The sequence below is a fragment of the Protopterus annectens genome, chromosome 6.part0 (genome assembly GCF_019279795.1).
Source record: "Protopterus annectens isolate FY-2018-M chromosome 6.part0, PAN1.0, whole genome shotgun sequence".
In the NCBI taxonomy this organism is placed as follows: domain Eukaryota; kingdom Metazoa; phylum Chordata; order Ceratodontiformes; family Protopteridae; genus Protopterus; species Protopterus annectens.
Genome location: NC_056737.1, coordinates 740,172,054 through 740,187,682, shown reverse-complemented (window position 1 = coordinate 740,187,682; position 15,629 = coordinate 740,172,054). Strand labels below are relative to the sequence as shown.

The following is a 15,629-nucleotide window of genomic DNA, read 5'->3' as shown; positions in this document are numbered from 1 at the left end:
TCCTCCATGGGATATTAAAGTGATGCTTCAAGCCCTCACACGGCTTCTTAGATATTTTTGGTAGTAGTTACTTCTGCTAAGAGATTTTTAGAACTACAGGCCCTCTTGTGTAAACCACTATATTTGTTTCTTCTGAAGAATGGGGTCTTCCTGAAACCAAACCCTTCTTTCATTCCCAAGGTGTCATCTAAATCCAGCATAAATCTCTACATTAATTTACCTGTTTACTTTCAAATATTTTCCGGCAAAGTAGAGTATGCATTGACTTACTTGACGTTCATAACACAGCTTAGATTTTACATGCATAGAACTAAAGACTTCAGAAAAACAGGCCATTTATTCATTGCCTTACCAAAATCAAAACTGGGACGGGGTGTCTCAAAAGTCACTCTGTCAAGATAACTATTAAGATGTATTTCATTTGTTTATGACAAGTTGTTTTTACTCCTAAGAAACCAGCAGCTCATTCAATAAGAGCAGTGGTAACTTTCACAGTTTTTCAGTGTCTGTTTCCCATTGATGAGATTTGTGCAGCCACTACTTGGTCTATGGTGTATACTCTTGTGTCTCATTATAAACTGGATGTAAATTTCAGAGCTTTTTCCCCATTCAGCTCTGCTGTTCTCGGGAACATCCTTCCTTAATTTCTCCCAGAAATTTATGTAGCTAGAGATTCTGTTACATTTCTTATGTCAGATTAAAATGGACATCAGATATGAAAGTTACGTACTCACCATAACAATAGAGCCGTGTTGTCCTGTTTTCATCTGGTTCAACATCCTTCCCACCATCCCCCTACCAAATTGTCACCTTCAACTCCTTGAAGAACAGGTAGTCAATGCAAGAGTCTGTATATCACTAACCTCAGCAGGTTGGTTCCCTCAGTATTCTTACATGATCCTTCATTTTCCAGTTTTCCTGTTGGTCTCTGTTTTATTTAACAGCTGTATTATTACTGGGTGCATAGATTCTTACAGGAGGCAAACTTGATCCAAGGAAATTGGAGGATGGTAAGGGAGTTATGGGTAGGGAGGAAGCAAAAACCTGGGTCCAAAGGTTTGAAAGTGGCAAGGCCAGATATGAGACTGATCCAAGTTCCATATGTTGATCCAGACAAAAACAGGACAACACGGATCTTTCATTATGGTGAGTACATAACTTTCATTTTTACAGTCTTCTGCTTAACTGCTCGTGCTCCAGTAATTATCCAGGTGTCATAATGTGTCCCTCTCTGCAGGGGGCACCCTTTATCTTTTCAGATACCTATTTTGTGATTTGGAAGACGAGAGATTCTCTAATGGGTAGACCAAATTTCTTGCAATCTGTGTTTCCATTCTCCCTGCTGCCCCTTCTCTAGTCTATCACTACATATGCTTCAGACCTGGCATGGGGAATGGTCTCCAAAGGTGTGAAAGTACAAAGTATCTGGAACTCTCACTACAAACAGAAGCACATCGATAACAGGAGATACTGGTAGTAATCACTGCTTCCTTTTGGCCCAGGCAACAGTGGTCTTCCCTTCTTTCAGTTTGGCTAAGGGTAATTACCATGGGTTTCCCCATAGACTGGATTTGCTCATACAAGACAAAGATTGTTTGATGCATCTCAGTCTGAAAACTGTTCAACTCACTGCTTGGATGATAGAATTTGATACATTTGGGCCATTTTTTTTCTGAGAATATGCAGTAGGTACTAAAGGAGGCAAAAAACAAAACAAAAAAATCATTTATATGCAAGTGGAAGAGGTTTTCTAGTTCATTGCATTCCAAGATCCACAACGCTCTACAAGCCCATCTGCCTCTGGGTCTTCACTGTTTGTGTGAGTTGTTGTCCTCTGGCCTTTCTTATTCCTCTATCAAGGTTCATTTATCATCCATTTTTGCTTGTCTTTCCTTAGGATCCCCCTTTCTGTTGCATATGTGTCCACCAAGCAATGGGTGGCTTCTCCTTGGGATCTTTAAAGTGATTTGTCACTTTTCTTAGCATCATTGTTGTTTTATTGTTGTAATGCCTCATTGTGTGGTTTCACTGTAATTGTTTCATAGTTTGCAATCATTTTTCTCATTTCTCTGTTATTTTTTGTTGTGCAATGCACTGCCTCCATGTAATTCTGTGTGGAATATTCTCTGACCTTTGATGCCATGTAATGGATTTCGCTAATGCTGTAAGTTCAGTGTGAGAAGGTGATTCTGAAGACTGGGGTGTTTTTTTCTAGTGACAGAGGTGATGTCCAAGTTGGTTTAACTTCTGATGTTGAAGTTCTAAATCCTTTCAAGGAAGACCCTTATCTGAGTTCAGCAGGAACTTCACATGACAGTGGTGTTGATGAGGTTATTTAACCTCCTCCATTCTGTAGTGAAAGGTGTTTGTGAAATCATGAATAGTAAATGTTGTGCTAGAACATAATGCATTTCTTTTGTGGCTTTTTACTAAGTGAAATATATATATATATATTTTTTTTTTAAACTGGTGACTGCATTACTTGTATATACATTTACTGTTATCACTGCTGATTCACTGTACAGTGCTGTTGTTAATGTTTTGAGTGGCAGCAGTATGTATTTGGGAGGAAGTTAGTGAATGGTATGACTCTGAAAATTAGCTGTGTACATAAAATTAGAAATAAGCAGTCAGTAATGAAACTCATGGAAACTATATCTGACAGTGTCTCTCTCTCTCACACACACACACACACACACACACATACACACTTGCTCTTGGGCTAGGGAGTGAAATTAGTTGTGTTATTTAAATTTGTGTGTGTGTAATGTGAACTTTTTTTGAAGCAGAAGTAACTGTAGTATGCAACCAGTCAGTGTGTGTTGTCTTTCGGCTTTTCCCGGTTAGGGGTCACCACAGCGGAACTCCGGTCTGCTAATGATTGGCGGTAGATTTTCACTAATGCCGAGGTGCCAGCTCGACGTTCAACCTTCAAAGAAGGCACACCAATTTACGCATGTCTTTCGAACGCCCACCCAACCGCGGGGAGGACATGCAGACTCCACACAGAAGGCACTCCCCACACTCCAGCCGAGAATCGAATGGGAGAATCTCTTGCTGTGAGGCAACAATGCTACCACTGCACCACCCAGTCAGCACTGATTAGATCATCCGAATGCATTTGCATTGTTTTTACTTTGTCATAGGAAGAAGTAAAAGCAGTTTTCTGGAACAGGTCTCAGTATTTCCAGCTCTGCTAACATGACATCGGGGGGAGGGGGGTGCAGAATTCCAGTGGAAGTTCCGATTTGACAATTTCAGCTAGAAGATAAGTAATTCCACCAAAGAAAACCAGATAGCTGTATTACTTACTGTAGTGATTACTGTTATCTTAGCTCATGCAAAAAAAAAAAAAAACAGAACACTTAAAAATGTAAGACAAATCGGTTTAACTTTGTGCTTGAAAAGCTTACCCTTTTTCCATTTGAACCAGCTCATCAGGCGGAATTGATGGTCTTAACATGGAAGACTGTTTAAATCATTGCCATGATTCTGCTAGGCAAGTACCCATGTTACAAGCATTTATTGTGAGTTAACCCTCCCTCATTTTTCACAAGGACTGGGGAGCCTGTATATATAGTTAAGGGCTTGGAGAAGTCAGGGGACACCAGGGCTGGTTTTGCACAAAGGCATTATTTGAACCTTAAGGGCAGCCTCCTCAACTACTGGGGTCCACCTGACTTGCTATGACAACTTCCACTTAGTTTGGTAAGGGGTTGTTCAATGAAAGCATACTGTGAAACAAATTTCAGGTAGTGCCTATCTAGCCCTAGAAAGGCACTTATTTATTTCTTGGCGGAGTGGCAAACCATTCCCAAAGAGCTTCTAGCTTTTCTTCCATTTTTATTCATATGGAGTGAAATTACCAATTTTTGATTTTATTGCGGGGGCTCATGATATGTAGTTGTGCGTAGTTTTTGGCTACTGACATTACTGGCTTTTTCCTCAGTGCAGTATTCTATTAATTTCCCTATAGAAATAGTCTTTTCACAGCTATTTAAGAGATTAATTGGGGGGGGGGGGTTGTCCCCCTTTGCTACTGGGTTTATTGTTTCACCAGTAGTTGGTTCTGATCTGGCTTGTATTTTGTCCCTTGAGGATGGACTCAAATAGTGTAACCCCACCACCACCACCAGCTACCCTATCTCCACCTAAAAAAAAATTCACGACAATAACAAAAAATATGCCTTAGCCTGTGTCTTGTAATTCCGCAGTAGCCTCAGTCTAGGGCAGCCTTTTGAAACACAGTCCTTCTTTTAACTCTAGGTACTCTGGTGTGGTGCTTTTGCCACAACTGTGTGTGACACAAGGGTCAGACCCATCCTCCAGGGCTGTACAGTAGCCTCCTTCAGGTATGGCAGAACTAAACTATTTAAGTGGAGGGGAAGTCAGGATTGCAGAATCCGTTGTCAGAGGTAACACATTTCCCTCAGGGGTTTCTCCCACCAGTGATGTACATACTATAAAAAGACAGAAGACCCACCTGGTGGTGAGGCAGCAGTTTCTGTCTGGTTTATTACCTGAAATAGTGGCTATGGATAGATCCATTGTTCAGGCAGTTGATTAGGGTGTGCATTCCCAAGTTATTCGTAACAGTACCTCCACCTCTAGTCATTCATCTCTGAGTCCTGAATTTGATGGAGATCATGTGTTTGAAGGTTCTGACCTGTCCAAATCTGATCAGTCTGTTTGCTCTGATGACAACAGGTGCAGAAACCAAAACAAATTTTTTCCCCAAATGCTGGTTAAATTTAGAGTTGTATTTAATTGGGAGTGATGTGCTGCTGCCCAGAGATTGGCAGAGTATGTGATCATTTGGAGGATGAGGTACCGATCTTTGAGTCACTTCCTCCAATTATTCCGGCACTGGACAATGTTTTCTGGAAAGCTTGTAATTCTCCTCTGCTTACTGAGGCTCTCCCAAAAAAGTGTTTGGGAAATTCAGAGTTTTCTCTGTCATGCTGGATCTTCAAGCCCCTTTATCTGCAGACCCTTTGTCTGTGTCCCCAGCTACCTTTTCTAATAAAAAGATTCCTCAAATTTGGTCCCTCAAGATAAACCATAAACCAGACAGGTGGATAATATCTCAGAGAGAAAAAAGCTGGTGTAGTACAGCATGGCAGCTTTTAAATACTTAACTATCACTGTTTGATGAGGAAGTTTGTACTGAGATGCATGTGTAGTTTGGAAGGGTTTGCTGTATCATTGTTTGTTGAGCAAAAATGTCTATGTCAGGGATATTGTTTCTAGTGCTTCTCAGGTGTCAAAACTTGCTCCTTGAAGTGGCTGACACCATTTCTAGAAATACAGCTTTGTCTGACGCGTTGAAGAGATATGTTTTGTTGCATGGCCAGAATTTCTCTGTGTTGAAATATGACATTTTGAATGCTTCTATTGAGTCTAGTTGTGTGTTTGCTACAGCAGCTAATCATATCCTTAAACCCTGGGATGACAAAGGTAAATTGATGCAAAGTTTGTCAAAAATGTTTCATATTTCCAAATTCTTATCCCATAAGTAGGAAGAAACTCCAGCCTAATTAGGCAATTAAATGAAATGGCAGGAAGAGAGCTCTGCCTTGCCCAACGTGGGGGGGGGGGTCCCCCAAAAAAGATAACACCCCTCCCAACTTATGACTATGCCAAAACAAGGAACCTGTCTTTTCCAAGCCCCTTGCTGGGTGCTACATCTCTAAAATTGTGTCTCAACAAGATAGCATGACCTTCAGTGGTTTCCAAGAAATTAGTTCTCAACATTAGTGCAGGGTTACCAATGGCAGTGGAAAGACCTCCCTCCTCCTTTCGAGAGGGAGGTTCTCCCTCATATGCTGGACCAGTCTTTGTTATTCCTTCCAATTCTCCAGCATATGCTAGACTTGAGGGTCATAGAACTGGTGCCGCCTCCAGAGAGAATGAGGGGAGTTTATTCTTGAATTTTCCTGGTTCCCAAAAACTTTAGTGGAGACCAGCATTAAACCTTTCCTTTCTGAATACCTTCATCCAGGTTCAAGATGCTTACCCTGCAGACAGTGGTCTTCTGCCAGAACACTGTAAAGACTTATCATTTTATGGTGTCTAATAGAGTCCATGGAAAGAATGGCCCTTCTGCACAAAGACAAGACCCAGTCTTGCCAAGTGGTGTTTCTGGAATTCTGCAAGAGGAATGTCACCTCAGCCTGAGAATACCTGAAAATTCCTGGACTGATGGTGTCCATAATTCTTATGGTACCATTGGTTTGTCTTCAGATGATAAAAATTCAGTGGTATGTCTGAAATTGTTGGACTCCATACCTTCATTCCCTGGAAAACAAATCACCAGTGCTTCCTTTCATCAGATGAAGAGAACAGCTGAGTTTTATTCCAGATCTTCTGTTCGCCCCTCTGATACCTTTGCAATCTGTCTAGACAAATTAGTCCAACTTTGCATGGGGGGCTGTGTGAATTGGGAAGCAAGTGCAAGCTGCTTGGAGGCCTAAAGATGGACAAAAGTACATCAGTGTCAAGGAGATGATGTTTGTATTGATTCATGTCTTGAAGGTTTTTCATCATCTGTGGGCTCTGGGTCCTCTCCAGGTGATTATAGACAGCATCACAGTGATTTGGTTTCTAAAAAACATGGGGTATGTGGCCTTACTCTCTGTGCCACATGGCAAGAATGGTTTGGGAGCTGGCTTTTCAATGTCAGGCTTCATATATTCAGTCAGAGCAGAATTATTTTGTCAGGCAGACTAAGCAGATCCTGGGCAGACCCGCATAAGGCAGTGATGTTCCAAGATCTAGTCCAGACATGGGGAATGTCTCAAGTAGATCTGTTTTCCACCCTTTCTAAACAGAAACTAAAGAAATTCTGTTCTAAGGCAGATACATTTTCATTCCCCTGGACAGGAATGTTCCTGTATACATTTTTACCCTTTTTACTGATTCAGAAGGTACTTCTCAAACTTCAGAGAAATGCCAAAGATCATTGTGGTGGCACCCTATTGGCCCAGTCAATCTTGGTTCTTCCTTTTACTGGTATTGGCCAAAGGCAATTACCACAAACCTCCTCACATTCTGGATCTGCTCACATAGTGTCAAGGACAACTGATGCACCCTGATTTGGAGAAACTTCAATTGACATCCTAGGTGATTCAGTCTTTTCTCCGTTTAGGCACTTGTTTCATGAGGATGAGCAGCAGATGTTGAAGGAGACCATAAAGCCTGCTACTAGAAAACCTTTTGTTTATAAATGGATGAGATTTTCTAAGTGGTGCTTATCAGGGGGTCCTTTGAGGTTAATATCCCTATGGTCCCAATTGAAGTATATGTGCGAGCTACCGCAGAATGGCTTATTGTATGTGTCCATTTAGTGGGTGATCTCTGCTTATGTGCCTATGGATCACCCTCTTTCTTCTCTTTTTGTAAAGGAGTGTTGCATACGAAACCCCCTCAAAGCACAGAAGCCATGTTTTATGGGGGAGTTATTCTTGAATTTTCCTGCAGGAGATAGTTTAGCAATTATTTTTGAATACATTTTTTTTAAGTATTTTGGAAAGGGGGATAAGATTGCTATAGGTCTGAAATTGGTAACATCTGTTAAACGTCCTCCTTTCTGTAGAGAGATAATGTGCTTTTTTTCAGAAAGACAGAAAATGGAATTCCTGGGTTGATCTAATTAGAAGGATTGAGACAGGATAGGCAGTGCTATTGGCTACAATTTTAAGGTACTTGCTTGGAAGGCCATCAGCTGAAGTACTGCATTGTTTGAATTTGTGTAGTTTTTGTATAGGATGTAGGCACATGCTTGAAGGTGAAAGTGGATGTGTTGATATGTGGCTGTTGGACAGGGTTGGGAATTACTTGTTGGGGAATCCTTGCTTCGGAACACAATACTATCTGTTAAGTAGGAGTTGAATTATGTTGTAGTTTCAAGTGTTGAGCTATTGGAGAGGGATTAGGATTGTATTTTTGCCTGGGAATTAAGATTTATTTAATGGATGACCATATTTTTTTAGGGTTGTATTTACTGTTGTTCTGAATGCTGTTTATAGTATTGTGTTTTGTCTTCATTTATTTGCTTTTAAGAACAGCTGCAGAGCATTCTGAGGTTTTTGCGATATTGTGGCACTTTATATTTTTACCATTCTTTCCAAGCCTTTTTTCTATCCTGCATTAGCATTCTACTCTTTTTGGATAGCTAGATTGCATTTTTTATGTTTAGTGTCTTCCTTCTAGGAGGTGCAAGTCTCTTTAGGATATTCAGGAAAGTTGTATTGAATTCTTATACAATGTCGTCCATAGTAATGAATATTTCTGGGTTAAACTTGGACAGGTTGCATGTTGTTTTATAAATATGCTTTTAAGTGGATGTTTGAGATGTCTGTTTGTATAGATTGTGAGATGGTCACTGAGAGAGTCTGACATTGTACTTATGGTGGTCACTTTGCTAAACTCTGATACTAGGATCAGGTCTAAAAAGGAATTTGATGTCTTGCTGTAATGTGTTGGGAGGGATGTAAAGGACAGTAGTACATATTAGTTTGTATTTTTTTATTTTCAGGAAAGTAAAAAGGCAGTCTGCTGAATTGATTTGTTGAAAGAAGAAGAAGTTGCAGCGAGAAATATGGTAGTTGCTGGGAAGATTAAAGCAATACCACCACCTTTCCTATTTATACAGTCATTACAGATGATATTATAGCTAGGGTGTCATTACTGAGTTGTTTAAGCCAAGTTTCAGTTCTAACAAAAATGTCAGGCTTGTGTTAAATAATCCAAGCATTTAGTTCAGTAGTTTCATGTGTTAGGCTTTAAGTATTTATGGCAACAATAGTTAAATTACTGGGGATGGGGATCAACCATTGTGAGATGAGAGTAGTGTGTGGAAGTGAATTGTCTTGATGTTAGTTGTGATAGCTGGGGTCTGCATTATGGTGAATGTCTCCTCCTAGGCAAAGTGGGGAAAGGGCATATTCCCACTTCACACTATGTGACCTCAAACAAACTAATGTCAGCAGTAGCGATCAAATGAGTATTCTATCACTTCTGGTAGTAAAAAAAATTCAGTAGTACAATTATTCAATTATATGGAGTGTTTTCATATATGTATTTATAGAAAGAGAGGGAATCAGATAGACACACATATACTCATTGAATGGTTGTATATACAACTGACGTAAACTTTTGCATTAATGCCTCTGTCCCCATTCATCGCAAATATAATGCCAAGTTCAGAAACAAATCCTTTAGTGGAACCCCAGACTAAACACACTGTGCAGCAAGAGGGACAAACTCCTTAGAACCTACCACTCTAAAAATAAACTCAAAAGTGTAAAATGGATTGAGACAAAATATCAAAACAAAATGGCCAAATATGAGTTTAGTATTGCAGCCTTCTCCAAAGTTAACCACAAGGTCTTCAGTTATGCCCAGAATCTTAGGGGGAAAAACCTCAGCAAATGGCACCACCCATTCAAATTCAGTAGATATCAAGAATATCCTTGCAGACAAATTTAGTTCAAAGTTCTCCCCACACTCCCTTAATGCATTCCCTCTTCAGATCTGCACAACCCCCAGTATCATCATGGAACAAGTTTTAGATGCCTTCCCCAAAACAAAGATCACTAGCCATATGGGCCCAGGCAACATACCAGGCTATTTTCTTGTTAGTTTGAACCACTGCCTTTCTTGCCTCCTTTTTAGCCTTGTTTTACATCGGCCTTATTTATTGTACCACTGGCTATGTTCCTGAAGCCAGAAAAACAGCTGTACCTCCTTCATATGGGCAACCAACCACTGGCACTGAGAACTACAGATGGATTAGCTTCATCAGCCTGATATGTAAAGTAATGGGATTTAGAAACAGGGATATCTGTATACTATAGTCTTTTGACCCTAAAGAATATGATTTTGTGAAGGTGAAAGCATCCTTTTTACTTACCTTATGATTATTTTGAGTGTCCTCGAGGGACTAGATGAAGGATGATCATTATAAACTACCTATCTGTACTTAGCAAAGGCATCCCGTACTATCCTACATTCTGTAATCATTGGTAAACTTTCCCAACTAAAAGTTAATCTGTACATATATTATTGAATAGCAAATTGGTTCACAAACAGAACCCATTATTTTACGGTAGGTGGCATGCTTTCCTTAAAAAGGGCCCATTCTGGAACAGTAATTCTTTGGCTTTTATGTTTATACAGGGTCTCTAGCTGACCAAGTTTGCTGGTGACTCGAATTGAGAAATATTATTATCTCCCAAATGACAACCATATTTTCCAACACGGCTTAAATCTTACCAATTCATGGTGCCTGGTCTATGGACTAAAAATCAGTACTAAAAGTATAGCATCACACTATTTGGCAAAAAAGATCATCACTGCAATGACTACATAAGTAACACTCTTCAAAACTGTGTAAATTGTTGCTAGAAAATTTTCCTACCTAACCCAGTTAATCGCTAAAGAAATACCCTCAGATTCAAGAAAGTTATAGTCTCCCCTCTGTTCCATTCTTATTAGAGCCACAATTGAATGTAATGCCATGTTTGGCATATGTTTATCCAAGCATGTGTTTCAGCTAGCAAAACTGAAGAGTTTGCTCACAAAAAAAAGTATGAATACCCACAAAATATCTAAAGTCACTGTGTACTGTCTCATCAATGCCTACATGGTGATCTCTGTGTAGCCTACAAGACACCAAGTGACAATGAGCTGCTTGACCTTCTGCATGTTCATAAAACTGCAAACATCACAAGTACCCTCCTCGGGTAGTAAATCTACACTATAGGATAGACAAGACCTGATGGCTGGACACATGCCTCTTCTTAAGGATCACCAACCTCTGGAGTAAGATATTGCTCCATATCCAACAAAACAAAGCAAATCGGATCCTCTGTTTCAATCTAATTTACATGATGGGGTGAGAACATAAATTCACCTAGGGTCCAACCCCTCAGATCCCATTGGACAATGGTAGTAACTGCAGTGGCTAGGATTCTAATGATCTTTGCAGTCAATTGCGTAATACACAACAATACCCACGTATCACATAGTTCACAAAGTCAGTGTGCCACACAGTCACAGCCTTTAAGGCTAAACAACACACCTAATACACTTGTAATAGGTGACTCTATTGTCAGACACACTGACGTCCCACTCACCAGGTTGAACAAGGGGAAGGTCACTGTAAGCTGCCTGTCGGGTGCCAGGATCTGCCACATAACACAAGCACTCAGGTCACTCCAAAGCAAGTACAAGTATGACTCCGTCATTGTCCATGTTGGTGTGAATGACCTGAGACGTACCTCCCTGGACTACATGAAAAGAGACCTAGAGGAGCTCTCTGATCATTTAGCCCAGGTCGGTATGACCCTGACCTTGAGTAGCATCTTACCCTCACCAAGAATGCTGCCAGAGTATAAAGACAAAATGATCAATTTTAACAATTGGCTAAAGTATTGGTGTCATTCAAATGGGAATCCAGTGTCTGTCAGCCTGGGATGACATGCTCGACAAGCCACGTTGCTTCGCTAGGGACGGCTTGCACCTGTCACCCCTGGGCTTTCGAATACTGGCTAAGGCTCTTGCCACCCCCATAGTGCCTTTTTTAGGCAAGGCTCAAAAGACAAACCCACCTCCATAGACAACACAAAGAAAAAGAAACTAAGGGTAATGCTGCTCAATGTCAGAAGTCTAAACCTCAAGATGCACGCACTCGAGGCTCTCCTCACTATGGAGAATATCGATATCTGTGCAGTAACAGAAACCTGGTTCAAGGCTCCCGAGAGCACCCCAGCACTACCAGGTTATACCTCAAGCCATGCTTTTCGGCCCCAAAACTCGGACCGAACCACAAAAGGAGGGGGAGTATCCATATTCATCAAAGATACCCACACCTCCAGGTTAGTGGCACTGCATGAAGCATCGGAGACCATCCATGTGCAACTAACAGTGGGCAGAACTGTCTTTCAGTTTGTAGCCTGCTACAGACCACCCTCCCAAACTCAGGAACCCCACTCGGCTTTCCTGAGAACACTGGAGAATATGAAGGTCTCTCCAAACACCATTATATTGGGTGACTTCAACTACCCAAACATAGACTGGGAGCACTACTCAAGCCCCAACACCCTCGCCCAACGGTTCCTAGAATTTATAAATTCAAATGCTATGGAACAACTGGTCACCACTCCCACAAGAGGGGAAAACATATTGGACCTGATCATCACCAACATGGGGACTCTATGTTCCATACCAGAGGTATACCCCTCATTGGTAAGATCTGACCATAAATTAATCTCACTGGACATCCATATCCCGTCCCCACCCCCAGCCAAGGAAACCACGGTGAAGAACTTCTCAAAACCGAGGTGGAATCCTTCAAAGCCCCCGGGCCAATGGAAAATATGGCCCAAACCGCAGAATCCTTTACAAACGCTTTCTGTGGACACCTACAGGAATGCATGGATCGTGCTATCCCAAATAAAACCAAGACTCATTCCTCCAAAGGCAGGAGACCTGTCTGGTGGACCCCAACCATAAATAAGCTATATAACAGAAGGAGGAAGCTACTACATGATAGAGCAAAATCCCAAAAAGGGAAGGCATCTCTGATCAGTACTAGCAAGAAACTACGATCCCTCATAAAATCATCTAAGGCCAGCTTCGAAAGAAAAATTGCACAAGATGCTAAAGATAATCACAAGGCCTTCTTTAGTTATGTCAGGAACCTGGGTGGCAACTCCCAGATATGCTCTGAGTTAGTTCAAAATGACAAAAAATACACTGAACCCACAGACATTGCCAACATCCTGGCCGACAGGTTCAGTGCAAATTCCCCCCCCCCCCCAAAAGAGCAAATGTCTATCCCAACAGAGTGTAGCCTTCCTGACATCACAGATGCACAGGTGAGAGCTGTCCTCTCCAAAGCAAAAAACACAGCATCAATGGGACCGGACTGTGTCCCGGGCTGCGTCTTACACGAACTCCAAGAAGAACTGAACCCTCACATAAAGTCACTGTTCAATCTCAGCCTTACTACAGGATATGTACCCAAGGAATGGCGTACAGCAGCAGTGGTCCCACTCCACAAAGGTGGTGCCACAACGGACCCCGGAAACTATCGCCCTGTAAGCCTGACTAGCCTGGTCTGCAAAGCTATGGAGTGTATCATCATGAAACTCATAAACAAAGACATTGGGAACCTCCAAACACTGGATCCTAGCCAATTCGGCTTTAAGAGCAGATCTTGCCTCTTGAACCTGGTCAACTTCTTTGAAACAGTCACCAAGGCCATAGATGAAGGGAAGGTAGTCCACACAGCCTACCTGGATCTCGCAAAATCCTTTGACACAATACCCCACCTGGGCATCATAAATAAGCTCAGCAGCTTAAATATCAACCCCTATGTCACAAGATGGGTTGCAAACTGGCTCAGGGATAGAATCCACATGGTCAGAATTGCAGGTGCCATGTCAGACTCTAAACCAGTTGCAAGTGGCGTCCCACAAGGCTCAGTCCTGGGACCTCTCTTGTTCGGTATGTATTTCTCTGAGGTACAGGCTAACATGGGAGGACTATGGCTGACCAAGTTCGCAGATGACTGCAAACTGGGTGCCATAATTGACTCGCCGACTGACACAAGCATCCTCCAAAAGGGTCTCACAGAGACGGATAACTGGTGCCAGAGCCATGGCCTAAAGCGAAATGCCAAAAAGTGCATAGTCATCCCCTTTGGGAAAAACAAAGTGCCCACAAATTACCACATAGGTGGTAATACATTAAGTACAGAAGAAGTAATTAGGGATTTGGGGACCCAAGTAGATAGCAATCTCTCCTTTGACAATCACATTGCCAAAGTGGTTAGAAAGACCTTCTATATAGCCCACCTTATCTCAAAAGGGTTCACATCTAGATCAAGAGAGGTCATTGTGCCCCTCTACTCATCACTCATCAGGTCCATAATTGAATACAATGCCCCATTTGGGATGTACCTTACCCGACACCTGCAGCAACTGGAAAGACCCCGAAAGTACCTCACCAAGAGGATCAAGGGACTCAAACAGATGCCATATGCAGTTAGGCTAAAGAAACTCCAGCTCTACTCAGTTGCTTACCGCCTACTCAGAGGCGATCTGTGCCTGACGTATAAAGCCATGTCCAACCCAGAATTAATGGACATGCTCCACCTCAGGAAATCCAAATCCCTTAGAGCTACACGCTCCAGGGACTTAAACCTCAGCACAGAAATAAATAGGACATGCTGGAGGGACAGATTCATATCCCAGAGGCTCCCCTCACTCTGGAGCAAAATCCCAGTCCATGTTAGGCAGAGTCCCTCAATGACCCTCTTAAAGAGAAATCTTGACGAGTGGATGGGAGATCGTAGGTTTACCCCTGGGATCTCTTCTGTGTCCCTACTAGAGAGAGGCACAGTAAACTAACCTCAAAAGAGCTATATTCTGTGACCTACTACACAGAGGCACAGTCAACTAATCTAAAAGGGTGGCGAAAGCCAAACACACTCTGGCTAGGCTTATAAATGCCCTAGGGCAGATAGCCTAGTATCAACCTATGAACCTATAATAATAACGTACATAGATATGCAAGTTAAAAAAACATATAATGGCTAATACAAAAAAAAAAAGGATATACTACAGGTATAGTGCTGTTCACTTGTACTTGTCACTGACTGGAAGAAGCATCATTCTGGTCAACCTCCAAGTTTTAAAAGTCATAGTTGAGGTTCATAAAGAGGAGCGCGTCCTTATTTTTTGCAAGAGAATGTTTTTGTATACTAGACCCTATATAGTTAGTGATCAGAAATATTTATACAGGCTTAGTTTATTTAGTTAATAAGGTATATACCCATAAACTGGTCTGATTTAATGAAGAACATCAGTAATTCCAGGAGGAGCAAAGTTAAATCTGAGAGAAAATTAGCGCTATGGATAACTCACATCGAGAAGTGAAGAATGGATTTGTGATTGGACCCTGCAGGGTACTGCAGATGAATTTACTTGGGACAATCTAGGTAAAAGGCTTGAAATATTACTCGAAGTTACAGGATTCCTGCAACACAAACAAGATGTTTTATTACAATATATTATTTTTCTGTTTTTAATGTTGTTAATGTATCAGCTGATACTGATGAGATGCATTTTTCTCACCTACAGATAAATCTGTGTGTCACTGGAATGTGTGGCAGGTGATGGTTTATTTTGGTAGTAATTCCACTGTGTGCATCTGCTGATATTGGGCGGCGCAGTGGTGCAGCGGTTAACACTGTCACCTCAGAGCAAGAGGTTCTCCGGTTCGATTCTCGGCTGGGGTGCCTTATGTGCAGAGTTTGCATGTTCTCCCTGCGTTCGCGTGGGTTTCCTCCGACATTCTAAAGACATGCCTCTGGAGCATTTCTCCCTGGGCCTCCGCTGAAAACAGGATCTGTGGAACCTAGTCGGACTTTCCCAGTCAACAAATGTTAAATAAATAAATAAATAAATAAATATTGGCATTCTTTGTTTTCCTACATGATGGTCATGATAAGAGCTAGATCAGTATAGAAAAAAGCAGTTTATTGTGCGCTGTGTTTGGATTTTTGTCAGGATCTAAAGAAAGCAGCTTATTTGCATGCTGCATATTGATTTTTAATACTC

At 41.5% G+C, this 15,629-nt stretch overlaps 1 protein-coding gene across 2 annotated transcripts in view; it reads left to right on the top strand.

The window, feature by feature from the left end:
• TMEM260 (transmembrane protein 260) overlaps positions 1-15,629 on the top strand; it is a 1,312,140-nt gene that overhangs the window by 587,207 nt on the left and 709,304 nt on the right. The gene's annotated exons all lie outside the window — the stretch shown is intronic.